The sequence below is a fragment of the Hyla sarda genome, chromosome 1 (assembly GCF_029499605.1).
Source record: "Hyla sarda isolate aHylSar1 chromosome 1, aHylSar1.hap1, whole genome shotgun sequence".
NCBI lineage: Eukaryota > Metazoa > Chordata > Amphibia > Anura > Hylidae > Hyla > Hyla sarda.
Genome location: NC_079189.1, coordinates 185,864,261 through 185,884,871, shown reverse-complemented (window position 1 = coordinate 185,884,871; position 20,611 = coordinate 185,864,261). Strand labels below are relative to the sequence as shown.

Genomic DNA, 20,611 nt, shown 5'->3' with positions numbered 1-20,611 from the left:
GACACACCCCTTAGTGGGCTTATTTTAAAAGTTGGAAAAAAAATTCTGAAAAGTGAAAATTTTATTAACAAGTATATTGGAAACATTATTATTTTTAATAAAGGAATACAATATAAAAAAAATGTATTTTAATGACAGTGGCCATTTAATGATCCCATATGGTGAATGGCTGCTTTTCTGTCATATCACATTCCAAAAAGTTTTAACAAAAAGTGAATTAAAAGTCACATATATAAAAAAGTATCCAAACATTGGTATCATTTTAATTGTATTGACCAAGAATAAAGAAAACATGTAATTTATACCTTAAAGTGTACAACGCAAAAACGACACCCTCCAAAATTCGCAAAATTGTGTTTTTCTTTTCAATTTACCTACACAAATAATGTTTTTTTTTGTTTTGTTTTGCCATACATTTTATGGTAAAATGAGCATAGTCATTACAAAATATAATTGGCAAGCCCTCATATGGATGGATCTGTGGTTGGAAATATAAAAGAGTTATGGCTCTAAGAAGGCGAGGAGGAAAAAAACTAAAATGCAAAAATAAAATGGGCTGTGTCCTTATGGGATTAATATTGAAATTTCAATAAAAAATAAAAAATTAATAACAGGAACTTCCCAGACAGTGTCTTTGAAGAGAATACTATACTTAAGATTTTTCAGATTCATTATTATGCATTTTTCTTCAACTATTACAGTTATACTATCATTTAACCTCCATTTAAAGAAATTTAATGTGGATAAATTATGTAAAATAAAAGTAAGACCCATTTATCACTTTTTTTTTCATTATCATCATTTTACGGTGCTTGTTGGGAACCGCCAGAAGCTATCATAAGGCCTAAGCTACATATGATGAAGTAAAGATTGTAAGGGATCATAAGACATTTTTAAAAGAGATTTTTAAGAGACACATGCAAAAAATATTGCTTCCTTATACTACTTAGTATTATTTCCAGTGATTACTCTCTTTTTCTATTGTGAAGAACAAGGAGAATAAAATAGCTGCGATCAGCTACTAAGAGATTAATTTGGGACACTGAACTACTCTTAGACAGTGTGAGCAAAGTAATGTGATCATCAATCTCTAATGTTGCAAGTCCCAAAAGCGTACATATGTTCTGAGTTAGGCTACCCATCACTAGAAATATGAGTATTGCTATTGAGCTACCTGTAAAGACGGCAGCTATCACACCAAAGAAAACCACTGCACCAAGGATTTATGATGCATAAATTACATCAACAGAATATGCCAGGTTACATTTGTATCAAAATCTTGCTGACAGAGGTGTAGCTTGAAACTACTGTGCTTAAACAACAAAAGCACTACTTTTTAAGGCCCGGTGCCAGGAGTAGCATGTATCAAGCTGCATGTACACAGTTCAATATTTTTTAAGTTGAAAAAAAATAGATATATATTCTGTGTATACTTGCCATTTTATTGAAAATGGGAACTATACAGTACATATTCTGCAACATAAGTATAAACATCCAATACAGAAAATTTTTGAAGGGCACTTCCAACTAAGTTTCACATGATGTGCTTATGCTAATGGCAGAACTACAGTATGCGCAGTGAATCTGTGAACTTCCTTTAGTATAGAGCTTCACATCCTTCATACATTGCCATACAGGTTCCATAAATAAGCTCTATCTAATTTCAATCCAACAGGCGCATACTATGTCTACTGTTGCTTTTAGTGCAGCAGTCTACGCCAGCTATGAGTTGGTGTAGATTTCTGTGACTTTTGGTGTCGCAAATTGGCCCTAAAGTGGCATTTGAGAAGGCAGAGCACCCTTCCGGACTCTTTTCCTCCCCCTTGGCGCGAGGGGCATGTATGGCAAAAAGTCATAGAATTTGCATGCCCAAAATAATTTATGCAATTTCTGCGCCTTTTCAGCATGTATACCATTGGCTCCATTATTGCTTTAAGGGCAAAATGGGGGTCATTTACCAAGGCATGTTTAATATATTTCACCTATTGTGCCCTAGAAGCAATAATGGTTTTTACCTTGTGATGTGACTAGATTGTGTTTATAGTTTTTAAAAATATAGCTACTTTGCTCAAATATCATCTCTGTGTTTAAATTAGGAACATAGGTGTTGGTATCAAATTCTGACGGAAAACGCAGGAAATTCTTTTAGCAGTCTTGTAAAAGATACTTTGCTGACATGTTATAAGGTGAATATGAAACAGATGTGCTTTTTTTGATGGAAAATAAAACTCTCTATCCAAAGGAATCGTCTTACATTTATACTGCACTCAGTTGGTATAATATGGCCATTTACATTCCAGTACTTACACTACAGTCTAATACAATTTTGTTTTGTTCTAAGAGAAGTGTTCGTAAACAAAATGAAGATCACCATTGCGTCTTTGAACAAATTCCAAAGTTTTGTCACAAACATTACCGGAGCAAGGCCACATCTGCTAGTGGTATAGACATTCTGCTAGCTACCAGTTAAAACAGTAAGACATTCTGCAATTACCTACTCTCTTTTCAATTGCTTTAGCTTTAATTGTATCCTTCCTCTTTTACAATACAGGGAATCTTTGTAAGCACTTCTCTACTTCAAGGTGAAAAGTAGGACAACAGAAGAATAGCCAGAAAGTTTGTTAGGAATTCATTAGCAATGAAGGAATGGTGTAAAGTATTGATCCAGCTTTGTTCTACCATTTGGCTGGTGTTAAAATTGGGGGTCACTTTTCAAAACTGAATTTGGGGCTCAATATTAAGAAATGTTGTACCAATTAATTATATACGGCTGGGTTCACATATGTCCGGCATCCAGCATAGATGAACTCAGCCTAGATTTTAACACAACTGATGCCAAAACTGATGACAAGTTTTCATCAGTTGTATGGCATCCAGCGTCCATTGTTTCTGGATGGCAGACAAGGGAACACATCAAGCTGCATTCCCCTGTCTGGTGCACTCCGGCGTGCCCAACCATCCAATGTCAAAATTGAGACGCTGGATGATTGTGAACCGTCCCATTAAAATTAAGTTCTAGCATCAGATTCCCACAGTTGCATGCCGGAGGGAAACTATGCCAGACGCCTGATAAATGTGAACTCAGCCTAAGGCAATGTGGAAATGATTTAAAGCGTAACTCCACTAGTGTCTATGGCTCTGGGTGACATCCATTACAGAAGGGCTTGGGGTTTGTTTTCCCTCCACAACTTTACCATGTATTTTGGGCCAAGTCTTCAACTTCTTGTTTGTGGACATGTCACTTCATTTGAAGAGGGGGGTCCTGCACAAATGCTAACTATATAGTCAAGCAAAAGAAAAAAAAGGAGAGTGTCACTCACCGATAGTAGTAAAAATCCAAAGTTTGTTTATTGGGGGCATAACCCTTTAGATGTCACATTATTTCTACATAAAATTTCGAAGGGAGTTGGAAGAGGTATGACTGTGATTGAGGGGGTCAATAGATAGTGTTGGATTTCCTGGTATAGTGTGAAGGAGGAAGCAGGTAGATTATATTTGCTCTTGGGAGTAGAATAGGGTAAATGAATTTGCTTTATCGGATCTACAATATCCGTACACACACTTCTTAACAGTCGATAGAGACTAAACAAGCGACACATATTTTGTGGACATATACCGCTTCTGCTGGGCCTCATACAAAGACACATTTAAAATACTAATGCAACTAGTCATGGCCCAAATTTATGTTTACAGTAAGGTGGCAAACAAAGCTTTTGTAAAGTGTGAGACACCCCACTCTCTGCCGGAGAACATGTTCATTTCTGTATCCCAGTATAAGGGTTCCAACACATGACTGCCCATAGCCTGCTACTGGCCCATACTATACCTAGTGATTTTATACAAAAGCACATATAGAATCCATAAAGAGTAAACTGTAGAATGTTCAGTTGGATACTATATTACAGAGGTATTTTCTCCTCCAAACTTTTCTGTAGGGATCAGTAATGCTAGGTGGATCTGTACTGTTTACTTGCACCGCAGTCCAAGTTTGGCCATATGTCAATGTACATCTTATGCATGAGGCTTTTACATGCAAATAACATTTTGACATTTTAATCTTTGCTGTCTCCTTACAGAGACATTATTTCACCTGCACTATAATTCTCGGGTGGATTTCTTCAATTTATATTCATTAACATAAACTTAATTTATCAATACGGAACAATAGATTATTTCTTTGTTGACTCAGATTGATATCATATTTGGCTGCATTCCTAATTATTCCTTCTAGATAACAGTTAAAATAAAGTCAGTAAAGCAGTAATATCTTACTGTGACGCTATATAGTACTACCACAGCCCGAGAATAGAATGGAGGAATCTATTCATACATCCTATTGATTTGTTGATTAAGATATATAACACCTTTAATAAAGACAAAATGTACTGCCCTAGGTTTCATTGGTGATTGAAATAATTGTCCCTAAAAAGCCTGATTGAAAAACTTGTGAATGCAAGAAAAAAAGACCACACAGCGGTGCCGCGTGTATTAGCCAAGGACAAAAGGAAAAAAAAAGCTACAGGGACTGACGTCTCTGGAAGATGGCAGCTCACCTCAAATGAGTGATAAGAGCGCTTATTACACCATTTCCGTATTGGGTTTCTGAGACCTCTGCTACTTCTGGTCAAGGAAGGAGGAGAAGAAACTGCAGAAACATTTCCAAGCGATTTATTAAATCTATATATATAAAACTCAACGTGTGTGTATGTATGTATGTATGTATGTATGTATGTGTGTATATATGTATGTATGTATGTATGTTCCACAAAAACTTTCAAGCGGTTAAAGATATTGACATGAAACTTGGCACACATGTTACTTATTGGCAACAACAAATATAGGATGGGTAATTTTACCCTTACTCACCCCCATTTTCCAGTGGCGGGGCTTATGTTTAAAGTCCCATGCAAGTCAATGGGAAATATATGTTACTGCATAACTTCCAAACGGCTGGAGATATTTCGATAATACTTGGTCACATGTTACTTATATGTCCACTTAAAATATAGGATAGTTAATTTAGCCCTTAACTACCCCCATTTGTGAGGGTCAGGGTTTTTTTTTTTAAAGTCCCATGCAAATCAATGGGAAATGTATGTTCCCATCTAATTTCCGTTAGGCTGTAGATATTTCATTACCTGGTACACATATTACGAGTCAGGATATGAGGACGGGATGGGAGGTCGGATAGGAGGACGGGATATGAGGACGAGATATGAGGTCAGGATAGGAGGTCGGTTAGGATGTCGGGATAGGAGGTCGAGATAGGAGGATGGGATAGGAGGTCAAGATAGGAGGTCGAGATATGAGGACAGGAAAGGAGGTCGGGATAGGAGGTCGGGATAGGAGGTCGAGATAGGAGGTCGGGATATGAGGATGGGATAGGAGGTCTGGATAGGAAGTTGGGATAGGAGGTTGAGATAGGAGGACGGGATAGGAGGTCAAGATAGGAGGTCGAGATATGAGGACGGGAAAGGAGGTTGGGATAGGAGGACGGGATAGGAGGTCTGGATAGGAGGTCAGGATAGGAGGTCGAGATAGGAGAATGGGATAGGAGGTCAAGATAGGAGGACGGGAAAGGAGGTCGGGATAGGAGGACGGGATAGGAGGTTGAGATAGGAGGTCGAGATAGGAGGACAGGATAGGAGGTCGGGATAGGAGGTCAGAATAGGAGATCGGGATAGGAGCTCGAGATTGGAGGACGGGATAGGAGGTCGAGAAAGGAGGACGGGATAGGAGGTCGAGGACGGGATAGGAGGACGGGATAGGAGGACGGGATAGGAGGTCGGGATAGGAGGTCGGGATAGGAGGTCGGGATGTGGGGTTGTGATATGACAACAATATATGAGGGCTGCATATCAAGTCAAAAGCTTCCTCCTTTGTTTATTTTCCTCCCCAAAAAGGATTAGGAAGGAAAAACCGGGCAACGCCGGGTACTCAGCTAGTAAAATAATAAAATAAAATACAGGCACACTGACGCGTTTTGGTGGTAACCACCCCCTTCTTCATATTGATTGAAATGCCCAAAACACCTCAATGTGCCTGTATTTATTTTTATTATTTTATTTAATAAATCACTTGGAAGTATTTCTGGAGTTTCTTCTCCTTCTTTTTTGACCAGAAGTAGAAGTGCCAGATGCAGGTTTTTTTTTGCACCACCATTATTGATGATTGAAAAAAAGATGAGCTGGCTATGAGTTTGACTTACTATATGTGCTCTAACACCTGAAGGAGTCGAAGAAAATAAAATCAATGTTGATTGCATGGTTGCTTCTATGTAGACATTCCCAGAACGATGATGAAGTTGTGATTTCACAGCAATATACGTGGGGCCTTGGAAGCAACACACAGTCTGGCTAGCAGCCATTTTGGTTTTACTAGCATGATATCAGTAGTAGGTTTGTGTATTGTATAGTGTTTTGTCTTGATCATTGTATCTTATTTATTTGTAATGTTGAGTGAATTATTAAGTCATAAAGTTTTCACTTATTTTCATGTTATATGTATTTCACAAGCACTTTATATTCGGGACACTCATTCATTTTGTACCTAGCCAGAAGTTTATCATAGGAATGTGTTGTTGGCCGATTGAGCTTCTCATTATAAACAATGAAGATAGTAAAAGGAAGCAACATCTCTGCTTAATTTGCACTTTTGCTGAAAAGTTCACAATTTGCCTCCTATGGAATACAATGGCAGAAATGATTCTAAATATTTTTAAAAAGTATTCCAAAATAGAATAGTAAATCAGGGCCATTGTGTACTCCAGTGAGAAACTCTTCGCTTTAGCTTATAGCTAAGAACCCAGAATAGCAAATACCCCAGTGTTACTTAGAAATCCTAGTAGGGGATTCAAAAATGTTAATCCTATAAGCTTTTTAGAAAGTTGTAAAAAATGTAATTCTCTAGTAAAAATAAATTATTGAGTAACAAAAATTTAAGCTATGGTCAGAAAACCTGACTCTTACTGTTTTTACACTCAGTGAGGACACAAGGTCTGATCCCATGTGCACATAGCAGCTTAATTATTTCTGCACATTGGACTTACATTGCTCTCTTCCCTCCTTGCCATGACTTAATCCTGGCCAATAGCCAGGTAGTGATTGCATGAAATGAATATTTGCGGGGCTGGCTGCTATTACCTGGTGACAGCAGTCATTTTTCATGGGCAGCAGCTCTTGGAGAATAATTATTCTGGTGTGTTTTTGTCTATTCTGCCCTCCGAATCAATGCCAGTTTTAGACTGATTGATTTTATTTAGTTATATATTACACGTCTAGCCAAGGCATCTTCAGGTTGGAACATATTTTTGTGAAGGAAATAAATGTTCTTTGCAAATTACGTTACTCCGCGACTTAAGGTTTGTTTTATTAATGCTGGAAATTTCCTAGTTAGAAGTCGGCTTTAGCAAAAAACAAAAAGAAAATGTTTAAACTTGGTGGATGACGATAGGACATAGCAATTCTTAGTTAGAGATAGCATCTGGCCTCCCTCGTCCTTCATTCTTGGAACAGTCTTCAAAATGATGACATCACATTCCAGGTCTGGATCAGTGTATCGTGCCAATAAAAGATTCAGCAGAGTGCTAGAAGGCTGAAGAGAAATCTTAAAAATTCAAAAGAGACTGGTAAAAAATCTTGTTAAAATCCCAAATAAACCCGCATTAAAAACCCAATGAGTTCTTGTCTCATGGCATTATTAACACAATGGACACAGTTAAAGGGGTTATCCAGGAAAAATCTTTTTTTATATATATATATCAACTGGTTCCAGAAAGTTAAACAGATTTGTAAATTACTACTATTAAAATGTTTTAATCCTTTCTGAAGTTGAGTTATTCTTTTCTGTCTAAGTCCTCTCTGATGACACCTGTCTCGGGAACCGCCCAGTTTAGAAGCAAATCCCCATAGCAAACCTCTTCTAAACTGGGCGGTTCCCGAGACACGTGTCATCAGAGAGCACTGAGACAGAAAAGAACAACCTTAACTTCAGAAGCTCATAAGTGCTGAAAGGATTAAGATTTTTTAATAGAAGTAAATTACAAATCTGTTTAACTTCCTGGAGCCAGTTCATATATATATATATATATATATATATATATATATATACATTTTTTTCCTGGATAACCCCTTTAACTAAATGGGTGTCTGGGGCTTTCCTTAGGATAGGACTAGGATTAGATTGGTAGGGGTCATACTCCCGGAACCCCCCCTGTTGTATGCTCCATAGGAAGTTGTATGTTCTTTGTATGTTTCTTTTCAGTGTGACCACAGTGCTCTCTGCTGACACCTCCGTCCATATCAGGTACTGTTCAGAGCAGGATAGGTTTGCTATGGGGATTTGCTTGTACTCTGGACAGTTCCTGACGTGGACAGAGGTGTCAGCAGAAAGCATTGTGGTCAGACTAAAAAGAATTCCAGAAAGAAATACAACTTCCTATGGAGCATACAGCAGCTGATAAGTACTGGAAGGATCAAGATTTTTAAATAGAAGTTATTTACAAATTTGCTTCACTTTCTGGCACCAGTTGATTAAAAATATATATTTTCCACTGGAGTACCCCTTTAAGACATGCTGCTTGGCATCTTGCCTAAGAGTTCATCATTCCAGACATTTTTCTTCTAATAGTTTGAGTATATTTTGGCTTACAAGTGGACTATTATGTGCCGTTTACCACCTGACAAATCTACAATAAAGGCCTGGTTGGTGCTATGCAGTCCTTCTGACAAGTTTCCCGATAACCGTAGAGAAACTGTGACTCGTGTCCTTTTAGTCAGCACATGGTGTTTTTATTAAAAATATATTTTTTTTATATTAATATTTTCCCTTGTTTTGCAATAATTTATTTGTTCTGATACATACATAAGTAAAGTGAATCCACTGTACAAATATCCTACGTGACTCAATGGTAACAGACTACAAACAAGTCCTGTGTGCTGTCTGATCCTATAGTTATGTGTACTATCTCTGTCTCCTCTGTCTCCTACAGTATCAGTGACTATGGTGGGATGGTGCTATTCACTGCACGCTATGCACTTTTAGGCTATGTTCACATGTCAGAAATTCAGCTTTTTCGCCCAAATTCTGCACAGAAAAGCAGAATGAGTTTTCACTAAATAACTTTAATGGGACTCTGAATGAAATTCTTCAAAATTGAAAGACATATCTTTAAATTTAGCAAAATTTCCGCGGCAGAATGTTTGCTGCTGAAATTCCACTATGTGAATGGGACAGCGGAATCCTATTGAACATAATGTACAGTAAATCATGTTTCACAAGGAATATCCAATGAGCACTTCTACAAATTCTATAATAGTATTTCCCAACTAGAGTGCCTCCAGCTGTTGCATAACTACAACTCATAGCATGCCTGGACAGCCAAAGGCTGTCCGGGCATGCTGGGAGTTGTAGTTTTGCATCAAGGCTGTCAGGGCATGCTGGGAGTTGTAGTTTTGCATCAAGGCTGCCCGGGCATGCTGGGAGTTGTAGTTTTGCATCAAGGCTGTCTGGGCATGCTGGGAGTTGTAGTTTTGCATCAAGGCTGTCCGGGCATGCTGGGAGTTGTAGTTTTGCATCAAGGCTGTCCGGGCATGCTGGGAGTTGTAGTTTTGCATCAAGGCTGTCCGGGCATGCTGGGAGTTGTAGTTTTGCATCAAGGCTGTCCGGGCATGCTGGGAGTTGTAGTTTTGCATCAAGTCTGTCCGGACATGCTGGGAGTTGTAGTTTTGCATCAAGGCTGTCCGGGCATGCTGGGAGTTGTAGTTTTGCAACAGCTGAAAGCATCCTGTTTGGGAAACACTGTTTTACAAATTGGCATGTTAGAGAAAGCAGGGCATGAAAACGAAAGAAACTATTTAAAAAGGTACTCCGGTGGAAAACATGTTTTTAAATCAACTGGTGACAACAAAGTTAAACATATTTGCAAATTACTTCTATTTACAAATCTTAATCCTTACAGTACTTATCAGCTGCTGTATGCTCCAGAGAAAGTTGTATAGTTCTATCCACTCTAACCACAGTGCTCTCTGTTGACACCTTTGTCTGTGTCAGGAACTGTCCAGAGTAGAAGCAAATTCCCACAGCAAACTTCTCCTGTACCGGACAGTTCTTGACATAGACAGAGGTGTCAGCAGATAGCCAAGAAACTTGAAAAACTACACAACTTCCTGTAGTATACAGCAGCTGGTAAGTACTGGAAGGATTAAGATTTTTAAACAGAAGTAATTTTCAAATCTGTATAACTTTCTGTCTCCAGTTGACTTGAAAATATATTTTTTCCACCAGAATACCCCTTTAACAACTACCCAACACTAAGGTATACCCTAAAAAAAGTGCACATATTCTTAAAGGGTACCTCTCATCAAAAAAACTTTTGATATATTATAGATTAATGTATGCAGGATAACTTTACAATTGCATGTTATTAAAAAATATGCTTCTTTCTATTAAATTTTTCACTTTGAAGAAATGACCACTAGGGGTCTCCCTACCAGTCCTGGCAGCAAGCATTTCAGACTCATGCTGGAGTCCTAAACACTACGAGCTGCCAGTCTGCTTTGTTCACAAAGGAGAACACTCAGAGCTGCCAGCCTGCTTTGTTCACAGCCTGTTTGGCTGTGAACAAAGCAGGCTGGCAGCTCTGAGTGTTTAGGACTCCAGCATGAGTCAGAAATGCTTGCTGACAGGACTGATCGGGAAAAATACAATAGAAAGAAGCATATTTTTCATTAACATGCTATTGGAAAGTTATTCAACATTCATTAATCTAAAATATATCAAAAGTTTATTTGATGAGAGGTACCCTTTAAATTTGTATGTCTTTTTTTTTTTTTTTTTGATGGACCCTTTTTGAATTTACATCTTTTCTTCCTATAATGTTTCCCCCTAATGTAGTCTAGGAAGAGGATGGATACTTTTCATACACCTCCGTCTAGAAAGTAGCATCCCAAGCTTCTAATATAATATGTGTGCTTACTCTGTTCCCTCTGCTGTCTTCAGTTATGTAATCCATCTATCTACTGTAATCTCCAGCAGTGCCGTCTGTCAGTCATTACAAACCCTATGGTAACATTCACTCTGTACAGTGGTGCTGTAAAGAGAGATTTATACATGGAAGCCTATTGCGTGTGCTCTGGCAGCCAACGTGAGAACTGGATTTTTATAGATGTTTATGAGAAAAAAATGAATATTATTTTGATAAAATGTAATTTTTGATATAACAGATGTTTACAATTTCCTCCCACATTCTGTGGAATTTATATGCACAGATGTTCACCTGCAGTGCAGAATTTTAAATACCCAGCGTGTAAATTTCTGTCACTGTCACATCATTGGTGAAATAGAGAATGTGTCCCTGTCATTAAGAAGCACTTTTGACCTGTCACAGAGACATGTTTATAGTTTTGATTGATCAGGGTCTGAGTGTTCAGTCCCCCGACCAATTGCTAGAACGAGCAGGGAGAAATGTGTATCTGTGCACTTAAAGGGGTATTCCTGTGTAATATACTTCTATTACCTTAATGCACCACTTTGTCCTGTTTCCATGCACAGACCCACACCTCGGAGTTCTGTAGTGGTCTTTTTTACTATACTGTTGTCTCTTACCTTTCCCAGCATTCCAGGCAGCCAGAGACGTCATAAGTCACATGGTTTCCAGAGGGGCGTGGCTAGGCTGCAGTGTGTAGGTGGATAGCATTACTTCAGTAAATCCCTTTCACCCCGCTATCCAACCACCTAGTGCAGCTGAGCCACGCTCCCCAGAGACCATGTGATGTATGACTTATTATCTCTGGCTGCATAGAATGCTGGGAAAAGTCAGAAACAACAGTAAAATAAAAAGACTTGCACAACAGCACTTCTGGCCGGGTGTGGGTGCTTTGCATGAAAATGGGACAAAGTGGCGTACAAAGGTAAAAGAAGAATATTATACAGTCTTATCACTTAATATGATGGGCTCAAATGCTGAAAAGAAAATTCTGGAATACCCCTGTCACTGTGATATCAATCCAGCGGCACTAGATGGCAGGACCATATTTCCCACTAGGCACCAGAGGCAGGGCTGGTTAACGATATTGTGCTGCCTGGGTTCAGGAGTGAAATGCTGCCCCCCCGCCTCAAAAAGAAAAAAAAAACTTTTACGCCATTTACCTTACGGGATTAATAATGCAAACTGTTAAATGTGTTTTTTTTTTTACTTTTATAAAAATAATTTTTTTTTATACTTTATTGGTCTTTTAGGAGGAAGCAGTAGAGTCCTCATACAGATCAATGAAGTTCTACAGATCAATGAAGTTACATAGAACTTTATTGATCTGTGTGCTCTGCAATCATTTGGTAGAGCCTGGTCCAGCCAGGCTCTATCAAATGCAGAGCCGAGGACAGCCAGGAAGGAGAGGTAAGCCCTCCGGCTACCTCCATATTGGCGATACACCCCACTAGACCACCAGGGATGGTTTAAAGCTCAATTCATGCCGCTGTCAGCTTTGACAGCAGCAATCTAAAGGGTTAATAGGTGGCTGCGGCGATCGCCACATGCCAGTTATTACCTGCGGCCCTCAGCTACTGAAAACAGCCTGGGGTCACTGGGTATGGAGCAGGCACAAGTCATGAGCACACTCCATACACCCTGAGCAGCACCATGACGGACTAGGTCTGGGCCGCGAAGGAAGGGGTAAAAAATCTTCTCAGGGTGGCAATGTGCCACCCCCGTGAAGGTGCCTCCTGGGTCCAATGGACCCAGTGGGACCAGTGTAGGGCCAGCCCTGACCAGAGATCCAGTGCCTATAATATCAGCCTGCAGGGGCCAGCACTTTAATAAAATTAAATGCATAAAGCAAATTTATAGCTAAATCTAGAGTTTTTAGCAGGAGAGGAGTCAAGTATATGCCTGCATAGCAGAGGAGAGCCCTGACTAACACTTAGGCTAGAATACTTCATATTAAGTGGCGTGATTCTAGTGTTCATTTGACATAACGGTGTATCCCCCGTGACAGTGTTCACAAGGGGCGATATGCTTGAAAACCTTGTATTTTCATAATTATTTACATATCATACAGACGGAAATGCACTTACCCAACGGAGCAAGCTGATCCATGTGTGTGAGCGTGGGGTGCTAGTCAGTGTGCAGCTGCGCCAGGTCTGCCTATCAGAGGCAGAGTTCGCAAGTGACGTGTAAAGCTGGTGTTTACTCGCGCATGCGCGGTAGAGAAAAGTGGTACTGTCGCCATCTTGGTTGTGAGAAAGCATCCCATACTGCTGCGCCGTTGCTGTTTAATGTAAAATTGAGATATAGGTGGTGTCAGCAGTCGCATGCCCATTTGAAAGGGATTAAAAGTAGAGGTAGCTGGCATGGCTCCGGTTTACTCAAGGCAAACTAGTCGACTCCGGGTTGCCATTTACACGCTCCCAATGAATAAACATCAGGTGCCACATGTGAGGTATGAAGTGAACAGACAACTGTCAAATCAACAGGCGCTGTCACTCCTAATCCTCACCAATGTCCTTAGTGCCTGTACAGTAGTATTCTGCTTCCCAAGCTTCCCAACCTGTGTAGATGAAGAGTGTTGCTGTTGTCCATAGCAACCAATCAAAACGCTTCTGCACCAAAACGCAACTGCACCACTCTCTCGATACAGGTTTTGATTAATCTCCCCCACAAGTCTCTGGCTTAATGATCATGATACTTTCAGTTTGGATCTCTAGACTCTGTGCTGTTTACAACAAACATGTCTCATTCTTGTATACATGCTACAAATGCTTATTCGTCAAGCATTTACCTTATGTAAACAGGGGATTTTTTTTTCATCTAAGAGCCGAGGAACGTGCTCTTGAATCACCCAAAGTGCAAGAAAAAGTGCAAACGTGCTACACTAAAAAAACATGCACAAAGGATGCGGTCTATCGCAAGCCCTTCTCCGACAGGAGAGAGGTCCCCCAACAAACCTTACCCTTCGCCTCCGGACCAAAAGATGCCTGCGAGGTTCCAGGTTCGATGTACCTTTTTGCCAAAGCTACTAAGGGACCACAAATGCTCCCGGCATCCCCCCTTGGTGTTAGCCAAGGTATCTGCCTGCAGAGCTGTAAATGGTCGTACCCTGCTCATGCAGGAGTATCCAGGGTTTTTGCAGGGAGGTGCGAAACCTGATGGCCACACAGACATCCCCTAGACCGCTAGGAGGGACACCCAGAAGGGCTACCGCATCCTAACAATCCTGTGGACACACAACACGCAAAAAGAGACACAGTGACAAAAAATAAATAAATAAGTGAATGTGTGCAGATATACTGCCCGAACATCCGGCCGGATCTATAAAAATGTCTCTGATCCTAGCCAGAAGGCCAGGAATCAAGAGGTGAGTGCCACAAGGTGAAGAGTTCATGGTGCCCATGCTTCCACTCAGTGAGCCAGTACTCCCAGTGAGTTTCGGCAACCTCAGAATTACCACTCCCCGAGGCACTAAAGTACCTCGGCTCTAGACCCTCTCAGCCTCATGGCGAGACCCGGAGGAAACAGGTCACATCTGGGCAGCCGTCGAGCTGATTCCTCAGAACCAGCCCCAGAACCACCTGGTACACCTGTCCCCTCCATGCAGCACCCGTCCCCACCAGCTCCACACCAACTTGAAACTGATAAGAACAGATACTATACTTGATCTTAGCCAAGAAGCCGAGAAGCGATTGTAAACAGCCTATGTAAACAGGGGATGTGCAGCTGACTATGATGGAGTGAAGGACTGCATGAACAATTGCTGTGAATTCACTGCAAGCGAGCAGCGATCACCGAGATGGGCATTCATTATTGAGAGCCAGTCGATCTGTGTTAAAGGGGCTATAGATATTTTTGTTTACATTTAATATAAACACTTTATACTCTTGAAAAAGATTAAATTATCACTGTTGCAGAATGGGCTTCCCACCGACTTACATGTAAAAATAAAATCCATACAGTAAGATTGTTGACTACACTTTTGTCCAGCAGAACTAAATGTAAGTGATCTGTAAAAAGTTTAAAACAAAACCCAGTGTGAACCCAGCATGTCTACCACAAACCACTTCAAAATGCATTTGTTTTGCTATGATTTTGCAATAACCTATTTTTGCACTAGTCATGGAAATAAACTGTATATTACCCTTATGATGTGCCATAAATGGCCAAATAAGATCCCATCACTTAACTTTGCAGTCGAAAAACAAATATGTTTGAACAAATAACCGTTCTTCCCATTTTGTGTTACAGAGTTCAATGAGAAAAATATTGCCTTTTTGTCCAATTTTGGCTAATTTTAGAGCTGTGAATCAGCAATTTTATGGCCTTAATAACTGGCACCAAAATTGCATGCATAACTGTTGCAGAAAATCCACAGCATATCTGACCTATGGTAAATAAAGTATAAGAGCATCATTAAGCCTTAATCACAAGGGTTATGAATACTAAAAAGGCTTAGAGCAACATTAAAGTGGTATTCCGGCCTTAGACATCTTATCCTCTATCCAAATGCTGGTTTCCGATACTGGAAACATAACATCCTGTCCAAAGGATAGGGGGATAAGATGTCTGTTTGCGGGGGTCCCACGCTGGGCCACGGGCGACTTCAGTCTCGTAAATGCTGGTATCCGGGACTGGAGACTTCCAGCCGCCAGGACCAGTGTCTAATGCCGGACATCACCGGTCGTGGTGATGCCTGGCATTTACCCCTTAGACACTGCAATCAAAGTTGATTGCGGCATATAAAATGAAAGTAAAAGTCCTGGCAGCTTAGCGGTGTCCCGAACAGCTGAGAGGATGGCAGGAAGGCCCTTACCTGCCTCCTAGCCATGATCTGATGTTCCAGCCAGCCATCGCAGGCTGGAGCAGCAGAGCATCGATAACACTGATCAATGCTATGCTATTGAAAATTGAACTCAATTCAAAAAGGAAAGAACTTCCTCTGTAGTATATATTACTTAAAGCAATAAGATTTTTTAATAGAAATAGTTTACAAATCTGTTTAACTTTATTACTTTGTTCTTCATTTTGTATGACACTTTTCACTTTTGAGACTTTTAAACCTGGTTTTTCATAGCGGCTCTCTTCTGTAAATTTAGATCCTTCGGTAAAGTCATATTTCAATTAAATGTCTATTTGATAAGAATTTCAAGAGAAATTGCAATAGATTTTAGGTATTACAGTACAGAGCTTAATTCAAGTTATATTTATTTCTTGGCATATGACACTAAAACTTCTGCCAAATTATCCTTCTTCACATATGTAAACCACCCACATTGATATGAGACGCTGGCAGGGCATTACTTGATAGTGAAATGTTCTTTACTGATAGGAAGTAGTTAGCATTCCATGGCTTAGATTAATTCCCTTAAAAATAATGTCAGTGGATATGTTACTAACACACTGAGGACACTGTCCAGACTTACCACCTTCTGGAGGCTTACTTAGAAGGTTAGGTTTTGGTTACATAGTAATCATAATTATCAGTTTATTTATAGGGTTAATGGGCTGTGATGACAGTAAAATTAGATGGATTTAATTACAAAAATCTCATGTTTAATATTGTAAAATTTTATTACAGTTTTCTTCTTACTAAGACAGAAAGAATGTGCTTAATGAGAAACTGACTGGCTGTTCACCCACACTAAACCCAATATACTGGGTTATAGGGCGGGTTAAAAGCTTTAAAAAAAAAGTCATTATTTACATTAATCTGTGGAGTATTTGTAGAGTTATTCTTGTTTGTTCTTCTATTGCTACTGCGCAACTGCACAATGGAGGCGGGGAGCCAGCTCACTGAGCTCCCCTGACTCCTCCATATTCCCCGTCTGGACCGTCCTCATAATGGATATACAAATGTCTGTCGGGAATGAACACTCTGCTCAGACAGCAGAATGATCACCCCTGGCAGACATTTGCATATTCATTATGCAGGCGATCTGGATGGCAAGCCAACTCCCCGCCTCCATTTTGCAGTACTGCGCAAGAAGAATAGAAGAATGATTGGGCATAACTCTACAAATGCTCCACAAATTAAAGGGGTATTCCAGGATTTTGTTCAATGTGACTATGCTACAGTGGCTGTAAAGTTAGTGTAGTTCATAATATAGTGTCTGTACCTGTGTGTGACGGTTTGTCACGATGCCGGCTGGCAGGAGGTGGATCCTCTGTGCCAGAGAGGGATTGGCGTGGACCGTGCTAGTGGACCGGTTCTAAGTCACTACTGGTTTTCACCAGAGCCCGCCGCAAAGCGGGATGGTCTTGCTGCGGCGGTAGTGACCAGGTCGTATCCACTAGCAACGGCTCAACCTCTCTGACTGCTGAAGATAGGCGCGGTACAAGGGAGTAGACAGAAGCAAGGTCGGACGTAGCAGAAGGTCGGGGCAGGCAGCAAGGATCGTAGTCAGGGGCAACGGCAGGAGGTCTGGAACACAGGCTAGGAACACACAAGGAAACGCTTTCACTGGCACAATGGCAACAAGATCCGGCGAGGGAGTGCAGGGGAAGTGAGGTATACATAGGGAGTGCACAGGTGAACACACTAATTAGAACCACTTGCGCCAATCAGCGGCGCAGTGGCCCTTTTAATCGCAGAGACCCGGCGCGCGCGCGCCCTAGGGAGCGGGGCCGCGCGCGCCGGGACAGGACCGACAGAGAGCGAGTCAGGTACGGGAGCCGGGGTGCGCATCGCGAGCGGGCGCCACCCGCATCGCGAATCGCATCCCGGCTGGAGGCGGTATCGCAGTGCACCGGGTCAGTGGATCTGACCGGAGCGCTGCAGTAGCGAGAGTGTAGCGAGCGCTCCGGGGAGGAGCGGGGACCCGGAGCGCTCGGCGTAACAGTACCCCCCCCCCTTGGGTCTCCCCCTCTTCTTAGAGCCTGAGAACCTGAGGAGCAGACTTTTGTCTAGGATATTGTCCTCAGGTTCCCAGGATCTCTCTTCAGGACCACAACCCTCCCAATCGACCAAAAAAAAAGTTTTCCCTCTGACCTTCTTGGAGGCCAGTATCTCCTTTACGGAGAAGATGTCCGAGGAGCCGGAAACAGGAGTGGGAGAAACAAGTTTGGGAGAGAAACGGTTGATGATGAGTGGTTTAAGAAGAGAAACGTGAAAGGCATTAGGAATACGAAGAGAAGGAGGAAGAAGAAGTTTGTAAGAGACAGGATTAATCTGGCACAAAATTTTGAAAGGACCAAGATAGCGTGGTCCCAATTTGTAGCTAGGGACACGGAAGCGGACATATTTAGCGGAGAGCCATACCTTGTCTCCAGGAGAAAAAATGGGGGGAGCTCTTCTTTTCTTATCAGCAAACTTCTTCATGCGTGATGAAGCCTGTAAGAGAGAATTTTGGGTCTCTTTCCATATGGTGGAAAGATCACGAGATATTTCATCCACAGCGGGCAAACCAGAGGGCAAGGGAGTAGGGAGGGGGGGAAGAGGGTGACGGCCGTACACCACGAAAAATGGGGATTTGGAGGAAGATTCAGAGACTCTGAAGTTATACGAGAATTCGGCCCATGGTAGAAGATCTGCCCAGTCATCCTGGCGGGAGGAAACAAAATGCCGTAAATAATCACCCAGGACCTGGTTAATTCTTTCTACTTGCCCATTGGATTGAGGATGATAGGCAGAAGAAAAGTTTAATTTAATCTTGAGTTGTTTACAGAGAGCCCTCCAGAATTTTGACACCAATTGGACGCCTCTGTCCGAGACGATCTGCGTGGGCAACCCGTGAAGACGAAAAATGTGTACAAAAAATTGTTTTGCCAACTGAGGCGCTGAAGGAAGACCAGGAAGAGGGATGAAATGTGCCATCTTGGAGAATCGATCAACGACCACCCAAACAACAGTGTTGCCACGGGATGGGGGTAAGTCTGTAATAAAGTCCATACCAATCAGAGACCAAGGCTGTTCGGGGACAGGCAGAGGATGAAGAAGACCAGCGGGCTTCTGGCGAGGAGTCTTATCCCGGGCACAGACAGTGCAGGCTCGCACAAAATCCACAACATCCGTCTCCAGAGTCGGCCACCAATAGAAACGAGAGATGAGTTGCACGGATTTCTTGATGCCCGCATGACCTGCGAGATGGGAGGAGTGACCCCATTTGAGGATTCCGAGGCGTTGGCGTGGAGAGACGAAGGTCTTCCCTGGAGGAGTTTGCCTGATGGAGGCTGGAGAAGTGGAGATCAGGCAGTCAGGAGGAATGATGTGTTGCGGAGAGAGCTCTACTTCCGAGGCATCCGAGGAACGAGAGAGAGCATCGGCCCTAATGTTCTTATCGGCAGGCCGAAAGTGAATTTCAAAATTAAATCGGGCAAAGAACAGAGACCACCTGGCCTGGCGAGGATTCAGCCGTTGGGCAGACTGGAGATAGGAGAGGTTCTTGTGATCGGTGTAAATAATAACTGGAAATCTTGATCCCTCCAGCAGATGCCTCCATTCCTCAAGTGCTAATTTAATGGCTAGTAGCTCTCGATCCCCGATGGAGTAGTTCCTCTCCGCCGGAGATAAGGTCCTAGAAAAAAAACCACAAGTAACAGCATGCCCGGAAGAATTTTTTTGTAGAAGGACCGCTCCAGCTCCTACTGAGGAGGCATCAACCTCCAATAGGAAGGGTTTAGATGGGTCAGGTCTGGAGAGCACGGGAGCCGAAGAAAAGGCAGACTTGAGCTGTTTAAAGGCGTCTTCCGCTTGAGGAGGCCATGACTTAGGATTGGCATTCTTTTTGGTTAAAGCCACGATAGGAGCCACAATGGTAGAAAAATGTGGAATAAATTGTCTGTAATAATTGGCGAACCCCAAAAAACGTTGGATAGCACGGAGTCCGGAGGGGCGTGGCCAATCTAAGACGGCAGAGAGTTTGTCTGGATCCATTTGTAGTCCCTGGCCAGAGACCAAGTATCCTAGGAAAGGAAGAGATTGACATTCAAACAGACATTTCTCCATTTTGGCATAAAGTTGATTGTCACGAAGTCTCTGAAGAACCATGCGGACATGCTGGCGGTGTTCTTCTAGGTTGGCAGAAAAAATCAGGATATCGTCCAGATACACAACAACACAGGAATATAAGAGATCACGAAAAATTTCATTAACAAAGTCTTGGAAGACGGCAGGGGCGTTGCACAGGCCAAAGGGCATGACCAGATACTCAAAGTGTCCATCTCTAGTGTTAAATGCCGTTTTCCATTCATCCCCCTCTCTGATGCGGATGAGATTATAAGCACCTCTTAAGTCCAGTTTGGTAAAGATGTGGGCACCTTGGAGGCGATCAAAGAGTTCAGAGATGAGAGGTAGGGGGTAGCGGTTCTTTACCGTGATTTTATTAAGACCGCGGTAGTCAATGCAAGGACGTAGGGAGCCATCTTTTTTGGACACAAAGAAAAATCCGGCTCCGGCAGGAGAGGAGGATTTGCGGATAAAGCCCTTTTTTAAATTTTCCTGGATGTACTCAGACATAGCAAGAGTCTCTGGGGCAGAGAGAGGATAAATTCTGCCCCGGGGTGGAGTAGTGCCCGGGAGGAGGTCAATAGGACAATCATAAGGCCTGTGAGGAGGTAGAGTCTCAGCTTGTTTTTTGCAAAAAACATCCGCAAAGTCCATATAGGCCTTAGGGAGACCGGTTACAG

At 41.9% G+C, this 20,611-nt stretch overlaps 1 protein-coding gene and 1 pseudogene across 2 annotated transcripts in view; one reads left to right on the top strand and one right to left on the bottom strand.

Annotated features, from left to right (window-relative positions):
- Positions 1 to 20,611, top strand: part of PRSS12 (serine protease 12) — a 171,673-nt gene that overhangs the window by 140,267 nt on the left and 10,795 nt on the right. The gene's annotated exons all lie outside the window — the stretch shown is intronic.
- LOC130344104 (U2 spliceosomal RNA) lies at positions 14,508 to 14,677 on the bottom strand (annotated as a pseudogene).